The sequence below is a fragment of the Bubalus bubalis genome, chromosome 12 (genome assembly GCF_019923935.1).
Source record: "Bubalus bubalis isolate 160015118507 breed Murrah chromosome 12, NDDB_SH_1, whole genome shotgun sequence".
NCBI lineage: Eukaryota > Metazoa > Chordata > Mammalia > Artiodactyla > Bovidae > Bubalus > Bubalus bubalis.
Genome location: NC_059168.1, coordinates 58,530,872 through 58,551,666, shown reverse-complemented (window position 1 = coordinate 58,551,666; position 20,795 = coordinate 58,530,872). Strand labels below are relative to the sequence as shown.

Sequence of the window (20,795 nt, the reverse complement as noted above, 5' to 3'; positions counted from 1 at the left end):
TAACTAATACCCACTTAAAACCATTTTGTTATGATTGGGCAAACAGAAAAATAATAGAAAGTATGTTCCAAGTAATGAAAAAGAAGAACTTAAGACCAAGAATACCTTACCAAGCAAGACACTCAATCAGATCTGATGGAGAAATAAAAATATTTACAGACAAGCAGAATTAAGAGAATTCAGCACCACTAAATCACAGAACTGAAGTGACTTATCATGCACTCAGGCAAACCAGTTTTACAACACATACAAAGGAACTTCTCTAGGCAAGAAACACAAAAGAAGGAAAAGATCTAAAGAAATAAACCACACTAATCAATGACTATAGTAAAGTTGCAGGATATAAAATCAACACACAGAAATCCCTTGCATTCCTATACACTAATAATGAGAAAACAGAAAGAGAAATTAAGGAAACAATTCCATTCACCATTGCAACGGAAAGAATAAAATACTTAGGAATATATCTACCTAAAGAATCTAAAGACCTATATATAGAAAACTATAAAACACTGGTGAAAGAAATCAAAGAGGACACTAACAGATGGAGAAATATACCATGTTCATGGATTGGAAGAATCAATGTAGTGAAAATGAGTATACTACCCAAAGCAATCTATAGATTCAATGCAATCCCTATCAAGCTACCAACAGCATTCTTCACAGAGCTAGAACAAATAATTTCACAATTTGTATGGAAAAACAAAAAACCTCGAATAGCCAAAGCGATCTTGAGAAAGAAGAATGGAACTGGAGGAATCAACCTACCTGACTTCAGGCTCTACTACAAAGCCACAGTTATCAAGACAGTATGGTACTGGCACAAAGACAGAAATATAGATCAATGGAACAAAATAGAAAGCCCAGAGATAAATCCACGCATATATGGACACCTTATCTTCGACAAAGGAGGCAAGAATATACAATGGATTAAAGACAATCTCTTTAACAAGTGGTGCTGGGAACTCTGGTCAACCACTTGTAAAAGAATGAAACTAGAACACTTTCTAACACCATACACAAAAATAAACTCAAAATGGATTAAAGATCTCAACGTAAGACCAGAAACTATAAAACTCCTAGAGGAGAACATAGGCAAAACACTCTCTGACATACATCACAGCAGGATCCTCTATGACCCACCTCCCAGAATATTGGAAATAAAAGCAAAAATAAACAAATGGGACCTAATTAACCTTAAAAGCTTCTGCACATCAAAGGAAACTATTAGCAAGGTGAAAAGACAGCCTTCAGAATGGGAGAAGATAATAGCAAATGAAGCAACTGACAAACAACTAATCTCGAGAATATACAAGCAACTCCTACAGCTCAACTCCAGAAAAATAAATGACCCAATCAAAAAATGGGCCAAAGAACTAAATAGACATTTCTCCAAAGAAGACATACAGATGGCTAACAAACACATGAAAAGATGCTCAACATCACTCATTATCAGAGAAATGCAAATCAAAACCACTATGAGGTACCATTTCACACCAGTCAGAATGGCTGCAATCCAAAAGTCTACAAGTAATAAATGCTGGAGAGGGTGTGGAGAAAAGGGAACCCTCTTACACTGTTGGTGGGAATGCAAACTAGTACAGCCACTATGGAGAACAGTGTGGAGATTCCTTAAAAAACTGGAAATAGACATGCCTTATGATCCAGCAATCCCACTGCTGGGCATACACACTGAGAAAACCAGAAGGGAAAGAGACACGAGTACCCCAATGTTCATCGCAGCACTGTTTATAATAGCCAGGACATGGAAGCAACCTAGATGTCCATCAGCAGATGACTGGATAAGAAAGCAGTGGTACATATACACAATGGAGTATTATTCAGCCATTAAAAAGAATACATTTGAATCAGTTCTAATGAGGTGGATGAAACTGGAGCCTATTATACAGAGTGAAGTAAGCCAGAAAGAAAAACACCAATACAGTATACTAACGCATATATATGGAATTTAGAAAGATGGTAACAATAACCCTGTGTACGAGATAGCAAAAGAGACACTGATGTATAGAACAGTCTTATGGACTCTGTGGGAGAGGGAGAGGGAGGGAAGATTTGGGAGAATGGCATTGAAACATGTAAAATATCATGTATGAAATGAGTTGCCAGTCCAGGTTCGATGCACAATACTGGATGCTTGGGGCTGGTGCACTGGGACGACCCAGAGGGATGGAATGGGGAGGGAGGAGGGAAGAGGGTTCAGGATGGGGAACACATGTATACCTGTGGTGGATTCATTTTGATATTTGGCAAATCTAATACAGTTATGTAATGTTTAAAAATAAAATAAAATTAAAAAAAAAAAAAAGAAATAAACCACAAACAATGAACAAAACAGTAGTAGGATTATATATGTTAATAATCACTTTAAATCTAAATGGATTAAATGCACCAACCAAAAGACATAGACTGGGTGGATGCAAAAACAAGACCCATATTTATGTTGTCTACAAGAGACCCACCTCAGACCTGAAAGTAAGGGGATGGGACAAGGTATTTTACACAGATGGAAATCATAAGAAAGCTGGAGTAGCAACACTCACATCAGAAAAAAATAGACTTTGAAACAAAGACTGTTAAAAGAGACAAAGAAGGACACTATGTAATGATCAACAGTTCAATCCTAGAAGATATAACAATTACAAATGTCAGTTCAGTTCAGTTCAGTCACTCAGTTGTATCTGACTCTTTGTGACCCCATGGACTGCAGCATGCCAGGCCTCCCTGTTCATCATCAAATCCCAGAGTTTACTTAAACTCCTGTCCATTGAGTCGGTGGTGACATCCAGCCATCTCATCCCCTGTCTTCCCCTTCTCCTCCTGCCTTCAATCTTTAGCAGCATCAAGGTCTTTTCCAATGAGTCAGGTCTTTGCATCAGGTGGCCAAAGTATTGGAGTTTCAGCTTCAGCATCAGTCCTTCCAATGGACACCCAGGACTGATCTCCTTTAGGATGGACTGGTTGGATCTCCTTACAGTAAAAGGGACTCTCAAGAGTCTTCTCCAACACCACACTTCAAAAGCTTCAATTCCTTGGTGCTCGGCTTTCTTCACAGTCCAACTCTCACATCCATACATGACCACTGGAAAAACCATAGCCTTGACTAGACGGGCCTTTGTTTGCTAACTAATATATATGCACCCAATATGGGAACACCTCAATATGTAAGGCAAATACTAACAAACATAAAGGGAGGAAAATTGAAAGCATTACCTCTAAGACAGGGAACAAGACAAGGATGTCCACTCTCACCACTTTTATTCAATGTAATTTTGGAAATCCTAGCTACAATACAGGAATCAGAGAAGAATAAAGATAATGGGAACCCAGATTGGAAGAGAAGTTAAATTGTTTTCAGATGACATGCTACTATACTTAGAAGATCCTAAAGATGCTACCAAAAAACTGTTAGAACTCACCAATCAATTTGGTAAAGCTATAGGTTACAAAATTAATACACAGAAATTTGTTGCATTTCTATATACTAACAATGAAAGATCAGAAAGAGAAATCCAAGAAGCAATACGATTTACCATTGGATCAAGAAAAATAAAATAGGGAGATAGGAGGGAGATTGAAGAGGGAGGGGACATACTTACACCGATGGTTAATTCATGTTGATGTAGGACAGAAATCAAACCAATATTGTAAATCTATCACCAATCAATTAAAAATGAATAAATATTTAAAAAATTAAAACATGACAAAGAAAAGCTTAACAACAAAAAAAAGAATAAAATACTTAGGAATAAACCTACCTAAGGAGAAAAAAACCTGTACTCCAAAAGCTATAGGAAGTTGATGAAAGTTATCAAAGAAGACATTAAAAGGTGGAAAGACATGCCATATTCATGTTTTGGAAGGATCTATATTGTTAAAATGACTATACAGATTCAATGAAATCCCTGTCAAATTGCCAATGGCATTTTTCACAGAACTAGAACAAAAAAAATCTCAAAATTTGTATGGAGACATGAAAGACCATGAATAGCCAAAGTAATATTGAAAAATAAAATCAGGAATTGAGGAATCAGTGTTCCTGAATTCAGACTATACTACAAAGCTATAGTCATCAAAACAGTACAGTACTAGCACAAAAATAGAAGTATAGATCAATGGAACAGTTTAGAAAACCCAGAAACAAGCCCAGGCACTTACGGCCAACTAATCTATGAAAAATGAGGCAAGAATATACAATGTTGAAAAGACAGTCTCTTCAACAAATGTTGCTGGGAAAACTAGATAGCCACATGTAAAAAAAAAAAAAATTACTTAACTCCATACACAAAAATAAGCTCAAAATTAATTAAAGATCAAAATGTGAAGACCAGTCACTATGAAACTCTTAGAGGAAACCATGCACAAAACACTCTTTGACATAAATTACAACACTATCTTTTTCAATCTGTCTCCCAGAATAATGAAAATAAAAGCAAAAATAAAGATATATGACCTTCTTAAACTCAAAGGCTTTTTCACAAAGGAAACCATAAACAAAATGAAAAGACAATCCACAGATTGGGAGAAAATATTTGGAAATGATGTGACTGATAAGGGATTAGTATCTAAAATTTGCACACAGATTATAATGCTTAATAGCATCAAAACAAACAACCCTCTCAAAAATGAGTAGAAGACCTGAATAGACATTTCTCCAAAGAGGACATAGAGATGGCCAATAGACATATGAAAAGAAGTGGAGCATCACTAGTTATTCAGTTCAGTTCAGTCACTCAGTCGTGTCTGACTCTTTGTGACATAAATCATAGCACGCCAGGCTTCCCTGTCCATCACCAACTCCCGGAGTTCACTTAGACTCACATCCATCGAGTCAGTGATGCCAGCCAGCCATCTCATCCTCTGTCGTCCCCTTCTCCTCTTGCCCCCAATCCCTCCCAGCATCCGAGTCTTTTTCAACGAGTCAACTCTTTGCATCAGGTGGCCAAAGTAATGGAGTTTCAGCTTTAGCATCATTCCTTCCAAAGAAATCCCAGGGCTGATCTCCTTCACAATGGACTGGTTGGATCTCCAAGGGACTCTCAAGAGTCTTCCTCAATACCACAGTTCAAAAGCTCAATTCTTTGGTGCTCAGCTTTCTTCACAGTCCAACTCTCACATCCATACATGACCACAGGAAAAACCGTAGCCTTGACTAGACGGACCTTTGTTGGCAAAGTAATGTCTCTGCTTTTGAATATGCTATCTAGGTTGGTCATAACTTTCCTTCCAAGGAGTAAGTGTCTTTTAATTTCATGGCTGCAGTCACCATCTGCAGTGATTTTGGAGCCCCCCAGAATAAATTCTGACACTGTTTCCCCATCTATTTCCCATGAAGTGATGGGACCAGATGCCATGATCTTCGTTTTCTGAATGTTGAGCTTTAAGCCAACTTTTTCACTCTCCTCTTTCACTTTCATCAAGAGACTTTTTAGTTCCTCTTCACTTTCTGCCATAAGGGTGGTGTCATCTGCATATCTGAGGTTCTTGGTATTTCTCCTGGCAATCTTGATTCCAGCTTGTGCTTCTTCCAGCTCAGTGTTTCTCATTATGTACTCTGCATATAAGTTAAATAAGCAGGGTGACAATATACAGCCTTGACGGACTCCTTTTCCTATTTGGAACCAGTCTGTTGTTCCATGTCCAGTTTTAACTGTTGCTTCCTGACCTGCATACAAATTTCTCAAGAGGCAGGTCAGGTGGTCTGGTGTTCCCATCTCTTGAAGAATTTTCCACAGTGTATTGTGATCAACACAGTCAAAGGCTTTGGCATAGTCAATAAAGCAGAAATAGATGTTTTTCTGGAACTCTCTCGCTTTTTCCATGATCCAGTGGATGTTGGCAATTTGATCTCTGATTCCTCTGCCTTTTCTAAAACCAGCTTGAACATCTGGAAATTCATGGTTCACGTATTGCTGAAGCCTGGCTTGGAGAATTTTGAGCATTATTTTACTAGCATGTGAGATGAGTGCAATTGTGCAGTAGTTTGAGCATTCTTTGGCATTGCCTTTCTTTGGTATTGGAATGAAAACTGGCCTTTTCCAGTCCTGTGGCCACTCCTGAGTTTTCCAAATTTTTTGCCATATTGAGTATAGCACTTTCACATCATCATCTTTCAGGATTTGAAGTAGCTCACCTGGAATTCCATCACCTCCATTAGCTTTGTTCATAGTGATGCTTTCTAAGGCCCACCTGACTTCACATTCCAGGATGTCTGGCTCTAGGTGAGTGATCATACCATCGTGATTATCTGGGTCTTGAAGATCTTTTTTGTACAGTTCTTCTGTGTATTCCTGCCACCTCTTCTTAATATCTTCTGCTTCTGTTGCTGCTGCTGCTACTAAGTTGCTTCAGTTGTGTCCAACTCTGTGTGACCCCATAGACGGCAGCCCACCAGGCTCCCCTGTCCCTGGGATTCTCCAGGCAAGAACACTGGAGTGGGTTGCCATTTCCTCTGCTTCTGTTAGGTCCATACAATTTCTGTCCTTTATTGATCCCATCTTTGCATGACATGTTCCATTGGTATCTCTAGTTTTCTTGAAGAGATCTCTAGTCTTTCCCATTCTGTTGTTTTCCTCTATTTCTTTGCACTGATCACTGAAGAAGGCTTTCTTCTCTTCTTGCTATTCTTTGGAACTCTGCATTCAGATGTTTATATCTTTCCTTTTCTCCTTTGCTTTTCACGTCTCTTCTTTTCACAGCTATTTGTAAGGCCTCCCCAGACAGCCATATTGCTTTTTTGCATTTCTTTTCCATGGGGATGGTCTTGATCCCTGTCTCCTGTACAATGTCATGAACCTTAGTCCATAGTTCATCAGGCACTCTATCTATCAGATGTAGGCCCTTAAATCTATTTCTCACTTCCACTGTATAATCATAAGGGATTTGATTTAGGTCATACCTGAATGGTCTAGTGGTTTTCCCTACTTTCTTCAGTTTAAGTCTGAATGTGGTAATAAGGAGTTCATGATCTGAGCCCCAGTCAGCTTCTTGTCTTGTTTTTGTTAACTGTATAGAGCTTCTCCATCTTTGGCTGCAAAGAATATAATCAATCTGATTTCAGTGTTGGCCATCTGGTGATCACTGGTTATTAGAGAAATGCAAATCAAAGCCACAGTGAGATATTACTTCACACTGGTCAGAATCGCTATCATCAGAAAATCCACAGAAAACAAATGCTGGAGAGGGTATGGAGAGAAGGGAACTCTCTTGCCCCACTGGCGGGAATGTAAATTGGTACAGCCTCTATGGAGAAGAGTATGGAGATTTCTTAAAAACCTAAAAGTAGAGCTAGCATATGACCCTGAAATCCACTCCTGGGCATATAGCCAGAGAAAAACATGGCCCCAAATGATAAATGCACCAAAACATTCATTGGAGCATTGTTTACAGTATCCAAGATATGGAAGCAACCTAAATGTCCATCAACAGAGGAATAGATAAAGAAAATGTAGTATATATATATACACACACATAATGGAATATTACTCAGCCATTAAAAAGAATGAAATAATGACATCAGCAGCAACATGGATGGAACTAGAGATTGTTATAGTGAGTGAAGTAAGTCAGGCAGAGAAGCAGGAATACTATATAACATTCCTTATATGTGGAATCTAAAAAGAAATGATACAAATGAAGTTACTTGCAAAACAGAAAGAGACCCACAGACTTAGAAACTGAAATTACAATTGCTGAGGGGAAGGGATAGTTAAGGACTTTGGGAAAGTCATGTACACACTACTACATTTAAAATGGATAACCAAAAAAAGACCTATTGCATAGCACATGGAACTCTATTCAATGTTATGTGCCAGCCTGGATAAGAGGGGAGTTTGGGGGAGAATGGATACATGTATATGTATGGCTGAGTCCCTTCACTGTTCACCTGAAATTACCCCAACATTATTAATGGGTTATATCCCAATACAAAATTGTTTTTGGTGTTAAAAAATAAAAATGAAAAAAATCTTATAAGAGGTTTAATTTATTCAAACATTCTAAAACAATTTTGGAGTCCAGATATGTTCTAGGCTCTAGAGCTTATTTCTGCCTTAGAATTCAAAAGTTAATTTGGTCTGACTGCATACTGTTCAGATAGATGTGATTCTAGCACTATCGAAGGTCATTTCCATCTGCAAAACTCTAGCACTATGAGGTTCAAAATTTCTGCATTGTACCCAGAGCATTTATTGCTAAATATAGAATTTCACAACTAAATTACTAAGTCCTATGTTCTAAATTCAATAATGTAGAAATCGCAACTAGGAGGTAAATTTGCTGTCTTCAGGAAATGTTCCTCATCACACTGACCTCATTTATTTATATAAGGCCAGACCTTCTATCAAGGGCTGTCATTACTAGAAATTGGGATGGTTTTGTAGTGATGCTATCACTCGGAAGAAGGTCCATTTTATGTCACTTTGGTTAGAAAAAAATCTGATAAACTATCCTTGGAAAATAAAGTGTTAGTCTTATTTGCAAACATTATTAAATTATAGTTTAATCTGGGAACATTAAGTACTAATATTGATGAAATATACTGAAAAAACTATAGCCTCAAACCATGGAGAGTATCTACTTTCTTCATGAAGGAAAATTATATAGACATTAATAATATCAGTGCAGCTGGTAAGTCACTGACTAACTCCATTTTTATGATTTGCTGTGGTTTATGAGTTGGCAGAGACACATAGTTTCTTTCAATACTGCTTTCTTATTATTAAGGATCAAAATCTTTCAGTGATGGATAGAGCATGCAACATTGCTGAGACATCATTACACACATTTATTTCTAAGACTCTTCAGCTTTTGACAAAGTATAGTTTTTTAATCTAACAAAACTGAATCAATCACAGTGAATGTTCATCACTGAACACAATAGACATAGTCCTGAAAAGGGAAAGGTGGTAAGGCTAACTGGTTAAAAGCATGTATTAGGGAGCTATGTTTCCTGACTTATCATTAAAATATATGAGTGTTAGAAATGTTACTTTTTTTTTTTTTTAGATCTTGATTTTCTCACCTCTCAAATGGAGATGATAGTGGTATAGAAATGCTTCGAAAATCAAATGAGAAAATCTGTACGGTTAGGTACACCATATAAGTTTTTGCTCTCATTTCTCTCTCATAAGTTTTGAAGAGGGGGCATACTAATAATCACTGTGGGGTAAGATGCATAATGTAAGATTTTCTGAGCAAGATGGGTATATGATTATTCTATGTAAAGCACCCTTGGCTCAGTGCTTGGCACTCAGTAAAAGCTCAATTAACGCAAAAAAAAAAAAAAATGCTGTTTTTCAATCGTTCAGTCATGTCTGACTCTGCAATCCCATAGAATGCAGCACGCCAGACTTCCCTGTCCTTCACCATCTCCCAGAGTTTTCTCAGACTCAAGTCCAATGAGTCAGTGATGCCATCCAACCATCTCATCCTCTGTCATCCCCTTCTGCTCCTGCTTTCAGTCTTTCCTAGCACTAGGGTCTTTTCCAGTGAGTCAGCTTCTTGCATCAGGTGACCAAAGCACTGGAGCTTCACCATCAGTCCTTTCAATGAATAGTCAGGATTGATTTCCTTTAGGATTGACTCATTTGATTGCTTTGCAGTCCAAAGGACTCGCAAGAGTCTTCTCCAACACCACAGTTCAAAAGCATCAATTCTTCAGTGCTTAGCCTTCTTTAGTTAACAAAGATTAGTATAATTTTAAATTTTATCTATTTACCTGTTGTTTGAAGAGCAAATCTCCTTTTTTAAATATTTTGAGCCAAGAGCAACTAAGAGCAAAATCCAACCCAATGAGTCCTAGGAACTTTACTCATAGGCAGAGCTATCAAGTAATCATTAATTTGTGTAAGCAATGTTTACTTTGCATCCTTTATTTCAAGTATTGGAGTAGATACTGTAGATAGAGCAAAGAGGAGATAGTCCTTGCTCCCTTGGAGTCTACTTTTTAAATACACTCAAGGGACAACAATGTTTAGGAAACTTTTAAAAATTTTTATTTACTTTTTTGTTCTATGTTATTTTTTACTGAATATAGTTGATTTACAATGTTGTGCTAGTTTTAGTTGTATAGAAAGTAAATCAGAATCTGTTCAGATTCTTTTCCCATATAGGGTATTGCAAAATATTGAGTATGGTTCCCTGTGCTATGCAGTAGATACTATTGGTCAAATGTTTTATATATACTAGTGTGTATAAAGAGGCAACCAATGGTATAAATCTGCTTTTCTAGCAGAATTTCTGAATTAAGCTTGACTGAGAGCTCTTAGAATCTTAAATATCACTGCTCTGGGTAAGTTACTCCTCTTTTCCATGCTTCTTTCCTACTCTTCAGATCAAGACTGGAACTGAAGTATAAAGATATTCTACTTATAGAATATCTTCTATAAGTTATCTAGGTTATCTAGGGTCTAGGACTCACATAAGTAAGGGTGATCTCCATTTATGTATAATCCTCCAAATCTCAATGACTTAACAAATAAATGCCTACTCTTTACTCATGGAACTTTAGTTACTGGTTGGGTATACCTCTAAATTTGGCTCAGAGATTCAAGGTATTTCATAACCTGTTGGTCCTGGGTAGTTGCAAGAGAGCTGGAATATGTGTGAGGAAATATAAATATTCAACCATCAGCAAAATGCATCATCTACATGGCTGTATTATCACATGGAGAGCAAGTTAACAGAAATGGCATTATAGTTAAACTAAGTTTAGGATTTGAACAGGAACTGAGATGAATAGTGGTGAGAACTTCTAAGGGTGTGCTTTATTAAAGAGTGAAGAAATGTTTCAGAAAGAAAGTTATCAAAACTACTTAAAAGCAGAGCTATCCCTCAGTATTAATTCAAAAATATGAAATGGAATATTAAAATGGATAGTTTTTAAAGGAATCAGAAAATTGAGATACATAAGATTTTCAAATACTTCACTAATTTTCTGGGTCAATAATATAATTTCATGCTTCTGATGTTTCATTTTCAGCACCAGATTGAATCATCTCTCTTTCATAAACTCACTTTCTTAGACACAAGTCCATTGATAAATGACTTGACAGTGCCAGAAAATTGATATATATATTTTGTGTAAAGGACAATATTTATCTTGTTCAGAAAACAAAATCTGCACATTCAAAGAGTGTCTTTGGCATCTGTGATAGAGCCAAACATTTCATTCACTTCACTGATGCATGGTATTTGTGTCAATGGAGGAAAAAAATTTTTTTTCCATCAACACATCTTATCCTCTGACAGTCTGAGAAAATAATTTAATGTGTCTTTCAACAGCAGTCTACAGTTCTACAGTGCAGAACCTCAAGTCTTCAGAATGATTTTGAAGCAAACCTTGAAAAGCAAACCTAGGAGCTATGCGTGTCTATGTGCGGGTTATATGTGTGTAGGTGTACTGTTTGGGAGATAATGACAAGAGAGATAAATACCACAAGGGACAGTTTTAATGCCAAACCTCATATTTAGGTGAAGACATTTTTATTTTTATTTTGGAAATGGGGGGAAAGATAATGTGAAAAGGCAAATTACCAACTCATTTCTTTTCATGCTTCCAACAGCTGTATCACCCTAAATTTTGACATAAGAGTAAATGTCTGAATTTTAAAAACTAAGCTCTATGTAATGATTTTTATCATTAGCTCTTCATCTTAATATCAATACAAACATTTTTAAATGTGGAACTGAACTGCACTTAATTAAGAATATAGCACAATAAATTATCTCTCTCAGGGGATAAATGGTATGGTGTTGTGCCTCCTCAATTTAAAGCAAACAAAGTGTTAAGAAAATATATATTTCTTTTGATGCTTAACATTTAAAAAAACACACACTGCAAAAATTTGAAAGCCAAGATGCTTGCTTTGGAAAATTCTGCAAAGTTTGATTTTACAAGATGAGCAAGAGTTATTCAATAATAAATAAGATTTTCATGCCATGGAAATTTTAAAAATATACAATAATTTAGAAGATGATAGAATGTTCTGTGGAAACAAATTTCCATAGGAAAACAGCAAAAGTTTTACTGTACATTCATGGATTCATAATGATTATGTAGATTTCTTCTTTAATTTGAAGGGTGATTTTATTCCAGCTTCCCTGGGTAGATGACATTAGCTAATTACTTTTCTATTATTTTCTATAATTGAGATGATGTTTCAGATTACTGTCTTTTCCAGGAAGACAAGAAGGCAGCAATGATGTAAGCTACCCTGTGGTGGGCTCCCATTACAATGTGAAATTCTCAAATGTAAGAATTTAGCATAAATCTATTTTAAATTTAAATAGCATAAACCTATTTAAATTTGAAATATTACAGAAGATTGATTTATTAGTAATTGTGCAATTTTGTAAAATATTTGCTATATAATTATCAGTAATTGCTTACTAAGTTGACATTGCTGCTTTGTTTTGGAATGTAGAGATAGGCACGATATTTATAAATATTGTGCATATAAATATTTATATATATACCACATAGTATATATTATTTTATAAACAACTAAATATTTATTTAACAAGGTTCACATTAAAAGCTAGAGATATTCACTATTTCATAAAAAGAACTTGCACAATTTATCCCTCCCCTCCCCTTTCCCTCAGTAACCATAGGTTTGTTTTTCATATCTATCTCAATTTTCCTGGGGGGGGGGGGTCACAGTGCATGACTTATGGGATTTTAGTTCCACATATAAGACTGGAATTGACATATACAGACTACAATATATAAAACAGATAACTCATAATGACTTATTATAGAGCACAGGGAACTCTACTCAGTACTCTGTAATCATCTATATGGGAAAATAAGGTAAAAAGTAAAGGATATATGTATAACTTATTCACTTTATTGTACACCTGAAATTAGCACAATATTAGAAATCAACTAAAAATTGATTGTAAATTTTTGCAATTTATACATTATTGCAAATCAATAAAATTTTTTAAAGAAGAACTTGCACAAGCATTCCATGAGTAAAATAGTTGAGTTCAGTGGGAACTACCTACATCAGATACTACAGAATAATCACATTACAAACCTTAGTTGCCATGCCAAGTACATTAAAAATGTTTTTGTAGTATAACAGTGTGTGGTAAATTTTCATGATTTTTTTTGTGGTCAGTTCCTTTTTAAGTATCTTCCTTCTTGGGAAGTTTTCGTGATACAAGATATACTCTCTCTATAGATATCTGAAAGTATATATTTTGGACAAGCATACAACATTCTTGAAATTTGCATATGGGTAGCTCAGAAAGGCTGATTTTGGACAATTGAATGTTAATATTCCATTTGGAAACTCTATCATCCATCATCCACGAAAGTACTTTTCCCCATGGGAGTCTGCTCACAGACTTAACTAAATAAATGATAGAAAATCATCCAAGTGAAAAGCTTCTCTCAAGTAATAAATGACAATAATATTAAGGAGAGGCAAAATTCAGAAAACCCAGCAATCTGTAATGAGTGAAAAGTAATTAATTTTGAAATAGTATTTGTGTGATTTTTATCACTCCAAGTAATTCAGCAGTCCCTCAATTTGCCTCAAAGCTTTTATTTATGTAAAACATGTTAAATTTATATGTGTCCACTCTAAGAGTCAGAAAAATGATAAGATCCTGTAATAAAAATCACTGGCATGGCTCAATGTGTTAAGAACACCAAGCGGTGAATTAGAATCAACTTAAAAATGTGAAAAAATATTTTCTTATTTTTAACAATGAATATCTGAATTAATTTACAGAGTGAGAACCAGCCTAGGAAACAAATGTGTAAGTTGAGGTGTTTGCTTTAAAAGTAAACAAAGGAAAAAATTTCCTCTTTATATACAACCCCAGTTCCACCTGGAGAGTGAGAGAGAGAGAGAGGAGGGAAGGAGAAAAGGATGGAGGGAGAAATATAATTTAGTCTTTTTATTTGATATCTTGGCATATTTTTCATATGCTTACAGTAAAGTAAATTAACTTTCCTGATGAACTCCTTTTACTTAAATACTTTTTTATTTTTCTGTTTTCTGACTTGTAGCCTAAGGTAAATAAAAAGAGAAGGAAACTCCAGCTGAATCACATAGAAACCTTAAATAGCAATGCTGCAGTTTTTCTTCCATATTCATTACTTTCTGTGCATTTTGTATGGGAATGAACCTTTACAAGGAACACAGTATTCTTAATGGCATAAGTTCACAAATCCAATATCTAATCCTTGACCTCAAGTATCATATTCAATATAGAGATGAAGTAAAACACAGTTTTGGAGTAAAACTTAGATGAGAAGAAGGTTTAAATTTATTTGAGAAACTCCTAATTCCATCTCATTTTATTCTTTTACCTTCAATGAAACAATGAAAAAGCTTTTCCTTATTCATACAAAATAAGGCTTCTAATATTATTTTCACATCAGGAGTTATTTGCTATGCTGATGCATGTTGAGTGGCACCAAAAGTGATTTTCACCATGGCCACAGCAGTATTCCAATTAAAACACTAACATGAGACTTCACCTGTTACCCTCTCTGCCTTGAGTGCTGAAGAATTGATGCTTTTGAACTGTGGTGTTGGAGAAGACTCTGGAGAGTCACTTGAACTGCAAGGAGATCAAACCAGTCCATCCTAAAGGAAATCAGTCCTGAATATTCACTGGAAGGACTGATGCTGAAGATGAAACTCCAATATTTTGGCCACCTGATGTGAAGAATTGACTCATTGGAAAAGACTCTGATGCCGGGAAAAATTAAAGGCAGGAGGAGAAGGGGATGACAGAGGATGAGATGGTTGGATGGCATCACTGACTTAATGGACATGAGTTTGAGCAAGCTCTGGGAGTTGGTGATGGACAGGGAAGCTGGTATGCTGAGGTCCAAGGGGTCACAGAGTCGGACATGACTGAGTGACTGAACTGAACTGAACTGCCTTAATGGTTTAAAGTAATAGTAATCTAAGTGCATCTTCCTAGAGTTTTGGTTTGGGGAAGGGAATGAGAAAATATCACACTTTATGTGGCACCACAGGCTGTAAGACTAGAAAGAAGGGAGCTGTATTAATAGAAATTTGTTAGGTGAGGAAAGGTGTTCACTAGGGACTAAAGAGTATTAGAGGCCAAGGATAAGGAATGCCTAATGGCAAGTAAAGTGAGTGAAAGTGAAGTCGGTCAGTTGTGTCTGACTCTTTGAGACCCCATGGACTGTAGCCTACCAGGCTCCTCTGTCCATGGGATTTTCCAGGCAATAGTACTAGAGTGGATTGCCATTTCCTTCTCCAGGGGATCTTCCCGACCCAGGGATCCAACCCAGGTCTCCTTCATGGTAGACAGACGCTTTACTGTCTGAGCCACCAGGGAAGTCCAATGGCAATTAAAACAGTGGCTTAATTGATTGTCTAGACACTGCCTCAGGGATGTCTGACATCAAAGAATATGAATCCACAGCATTAGAGCTCATAGGCAGTAGTTTAACCATAGAGAGAGGGGAAGTTACAATCAGAATCCTTTATCTAGAAAAACTGGGAGTGAAAGATAAAGAAACATGAGGACAAGGAAGAAGAAAGGGGCAAAATGACAGAATGTGGAAAGGGCCTGGGGTCTGTGTAAAGCAAAAGGAACAGCAGCCAAGTTAAGGATTTTCAGGACAACCTCAAGTAGAATCGGAATGACATGATTCCGTCTATGCTGTAACATTAAAGACGCAGAAGTAATATTTTAAATTCCCTTATTTAAATAAAAATGGTCATAAATTTGGGCATAGCATAGGATTAACTAGTTCAGAACTTTAAAACAAAAAATGATTATCAATGTGTCAATTTATGTTTCAGAAGAAAACTTTCAGTAAGATAGGATGGAGATCTCTTATCTAAGTCACAAATCTCACCAGATAATCTGTGCTACCTGTATACCTCTTTGTTGACCTTTGATTAAATCGGGAACACTGGAGTCACTCTCTGTTTCTAGTTCCCTGGAGGAAACGCTAATAATCTTGATTCAGTTTTGTACTCCTCTAGCCATCAGCACAGATTCATATATCATGTTTCCCGGACAATGGAACATGGCAGCAGGATATGCTGCTGACTGTACTGTTTTTGACCACGATGTAACTCATTAACATCCATCTTCTTCAGGTCAATACATAACATTGTGCTGATTCTTTAAAAACATTTCTATCTGCATGTCTTGCAGATGTGTCTGAAAGGAATAGGAATCAGCAAGCAGAAACTGGTAGCTTGTGAGGCATTCTGGGCCTGGTTGTGCAGGACATGTTTTGAATAAGCAACAAGGGTATGTCAGCTGGTCCTTTCTTATCTTCCTAATTAGAGATCCTCAAAATCCATAACAGTAAATGACCCCTCAGATTGATGAGGGAATATGATTGAAAAGGATCCAAAATTTTTGTCAATGCCATCATAAATAGACCTTGGCAGGATTTCTTTAAAAAAATTTTGGCCACAAGTGTACATAATTAACTGCAGTTCTGACTCAGTGTATTATAAGTCTGGATCCTCAGAATATAAAGTCATATTTTAGATGACATCTGTGAAGTGGTATTTCTTGGTCCTAGGTGATTTAAAGATTCTATAAACACTCCTTCTATAATTTTATATGATATGATATGGAGATGAAAAAGATAGCCCACTAAGCCTTGCATCAGAGAAAAGGGAGCGTGTGTACACAATTCCCACCAGAGCTGACTTTCAATCCCCTCTTACAGGAAACTGGTGCACATTTAGTAGACCAGGATTCGCTTTTCATCTTGTATTATTTTCTATTTTAAAAGCCCCACTCATGTCAAACCTTCTTTATCATTTGGGTTGAAGTTATTGATAATTACATGTGAGCAACAGAAGTATATCAGGACTGTTCTGCACTAATAAGTTTACCACAGTTGTGGTAATTCCCTGAATGCTCCTTTTTTAACATTTAATGATATTTATTGTCTACATAATCAATAAAATGGAAGTATATGCATTCATATGTCCTGTGTGTGTGTGTGTGATTTAAGAAAGATATGAAGATACAGACATTTTAAACCTCTACACTGAAAAATATGAGATTGTCATTTCTAGATTATATGCTTTTAAATATCATTATGCCTAGTAGAAATTTCATCTGAAGCTAGTAACAGAGCTTTGAATCCAGTGACCTAAACAAGCAGTGATTGCACACACATACACATATGGGCATATATACATATAGAAGTGTGTATATAAATATATTCATATATACACAAATATATGGATCATATATAAACATATAAGTTATAGACTACATACATGTATACATATGTGTGTACATGTTGAGTAAAAATAAACTATTCTTCAACTGTGAACTGAAATAACTGTTATTGTCTCTATATAAGCAAGTAAACTATTTTTATGGAATTCTTTATACTCTATGTTGAAAACCTAACTTGCCTATATTGCTGTTTAGTTCAAAGTGGCATAATCCAACAAAGAAATACATTAATAAATACTGCTCAGAGATAAACTAGACATTGGACAGACAAAATATTTTAAGAATCATTAACAATTACAAATTAATAAGGGAATAAGTGTAGATATTTCATATTGGAATTATAAGGCATACAATGAAGAAAAAACAGAGAAAAAGTTTGGGAGATGGAAGTGATCAGATTATTGTTCTAGATTTCTGTATCACTTAGTGCATCTCCTCCTTGCTATGGTATATTTCTTCTTGTGCAATGAATGGAAAAGATGCTATATCTCAAATGTAAATAAAATGATTCCATTGTAAGAGAGGTAAGAAAGATAGATTCCCTTCATGGAAAATAAATTCTCTAAGCTCTCTCTATATGGGTTTCTCTCATCTGACAAATAAAATGTAGCATATAGAGAGAAATGTGAGATGACATAAGGGTCTTGTCAGGTCATTCCTAGAAAGATTAGGAGCTATTAATGGGGTCCTTTGCCAACAAAGGTCCGTCTAGTCAAGGCTATGGTTTTTCCAGTAGTCATGTATGGATGTGAGAGTTGGACTGTGAAGAAAGCTGAGTGCCAAAGAATTGATTCTTTTGAACTGCGGTGCTGGGGAAGACTCTTGAGAGTCCCTTGGACTGCAAGGAGATCCAACCAGTCCATTCTGAAGGAGATCAGTCCTGGGTGTTCTTTGGAAGGAATGAAGCTAAAGCTGAAACTCCAGTACTTTGGCCACCTCAAGTGAAGAGTTGACTCATTGGAAAAAACTCTGATGCTCGGAGGGATTGGGGGCAGGAGGAGAAGGGGACAACAGAGGATGAGATGGCGGGATAGCATCACCAACTCGATGGACGTGAGTGTGGGTGAACTCCGGGAGTTGGTGATGGACAGGGAGGCCTGGCCTGCTGCAATTCACGGGGTCGCAAAGAGTCAGACACTAATGAGCAACTGAACTGAACTGAACTGCACTGAATGGGGTCCTCCTGGTGTTGATTTAATAACATCTAAAATGAAAGAACAACTTCAATGAAGGATATCAAGATGATGAAAGGAAAATCAGACATTTAATCCTTGAAAGAAGTTTGCATCACTGGCTCTTTCCAGGAGAGAGTTGCAACCCTTTGAGTTCAAAGATATTTACCCACTATTTTTTTTCTTTTTCTGAGTGCACCTGGGAATTATAACATGGAAAGCCAAGGATTACAAGGATTCCTTGCAATTAAGGAACTGGATTGCAATTCTAAGAGGTCTTAGAATTTATTTTTCATTCTGCTACTGTGATCTGAAGATTTCTATATTTCTTTTATGTACAAATCCATCTTTTCCCCATTTTCACCTTCAATCTTTTATCCTCTAAATATTCTGAAAACTTGCATGATATGCCATGATTTTTTTTCCTCACCAATATTTTTATTTGACACCTCTCCTCCACAGTTTAGATGCCACTTACTCAATGTCTTTCCTAGACACTCAAGCTCTAGTAGTCTCAAAGAATCCTGAACTCAATGCAGCTTTTCTCATTTCCTTTTAATCTCCTGCAAATGCTGTCTTATAAGTTCCTTGTGACTCATCATTTGCTGTTAGAAAGTATTTAATGAATAAATTAATCAAAATTACTTAAATTTAAGCTGCATTAATCATATGAATCCATAAACTAATGCAATATATTGCAGCTAATCTCCAAGATATTTCAAAGTGTATTCAGCTTTTGATATTCACTTAGTGTGTTGCTCCCTTCCACATTATACCAGAATTGGTTTCTGTGACTGATAGAATATAAAAACAGTGTTAGGTCATGGGTTCAGATAATATTATCAATGACTGAAGCTTCCCTTTTGATTATCTTCTCTCTCTCTCTCCCTTTCTTTCTAATTCTTTGCTCTGGGGGAAGTTATGTTGCTGCTGCTCAGATGCTCAGTCATGTCTGATTTTTTGCAACCCCATGGACTATCGCCTGCCAGGCTCCTTTGTCCATGGAATTTTCCAGGCAAGGACACTAGAGTGGGTTGCCATTCCCTACTCCAAAGGAGAAAGGAAAATCATGCCTAAATTGTTACTTTAAAATGGCATTGGAAATGATATTTTTCATATTTTTGTGTCATGTTGATTTTCCACTTTGTCCTTGCACATAAGTGTTTCCAATCAAAGAAAGCATATTTCTATCTCTGTATCTCCTCTGTTTTCCTGGGCTTATTATTCCCAAGGCATATTTTCAGAAATCTAGCCACCTAGCCATAGCCTGAGAGCATTACTTTAATCTAGGCATGCAAGTAGTGAAAAAAATGAGCAGTTCACTCCCCTCCATAACCTCTAAGACTGACTGATCTCTGATCATACAGTGGTCTCACAGAATGAATAAACAAGATTTTCACTAAATGCTGATACTAAGCACTCTTATGGGTAAGGGTAAGGGAAGGACAAACCTTCCATATCCTCTCTACAAACAAATGCTAGTAATGCACACTTCCTTGCACACTCCTGCAAGGAAGAGGAAACTGATTAGTTAGGTCTGGGACAGTGCAGAACTATGTGAAGTGCAAGCACAAATGTACTCTTTGAGTGAGTGGACATAAGCCCTCTGTTGCTTTTATTTAACCAAGCTTTTCTTTGTGTTTCAAGCTAGTTCTCTCGAACTTTTACTATTTTGAATAAAAGGTGTCTGACCGAAAACCTGCTTAAATGAACTTGAGTTTCTGGCTTCACTGACATGCTTCAGTGAAGAGTTACAGTTATTCCTTTGTGATGAGAATCAAACCTTGCCAGATATGATCTTAAGTAAAAGAAAAGACAAAGTGTCTTACACAGATAGCATAATCCCAGATACACAAGGCTTCCAGGAAATCTCTCTGTAAACTTTGCTGACAGCTCCATGGAGCATCACCTATTTCAAGTAAATGACTATCTGCACCATATGACCATAAGGCCTTTCACAGAATTGTCACTGTTTACTGTTAAGTGAAACTGAATTGGCTCTCCTTTGAGACAAAGCTTGCTTAAGGAAAGCCGCTATTAGCAACCCAGAATGGTCATCAATGATTCCAAACATTGTGAAATGTTAAGCTGCTGCTGCTAAGTCGTTTCAGTCATGTCTGACTCTGTGCGACCCCATAGACGGCAGCTCACCAGGCTCCCCCGTCCCTGGGATTCTCCAGGCAAGAACACTGGAGTGGGTTGCCATTGCCTTCTCCAATGCATGAAAGTGAAAAGTGAAAGTGAAGTTAAGGTAACACTTAAAATAGCAATGACACTAAGTAGTCACAGAGATATGCCTATCATGTATTCTTCCTCCCAAACAGGTCTCATATCACATATTGGAGGTTCTTATTAGGATTTAGATAGCTCAGTTGGTAAAGAATC

The 20,795-nt window shown here is 36.5% G+C and overlaps 1 protein-coding gene across 1 annotated transcript in view; it reads right to left on the bottom strand.

The window, feature by feature from the left end:
• LRRTM4 (leucine rich repeat transmembrane neuronal 4) overlaps positions 1 to 20,795 on the bottom strand; it is a 1,003,994-nt gene that overhangs the window by 442,889 nt on the left and 540,310 nt on the right. The window lies entirely within an intron of this gene.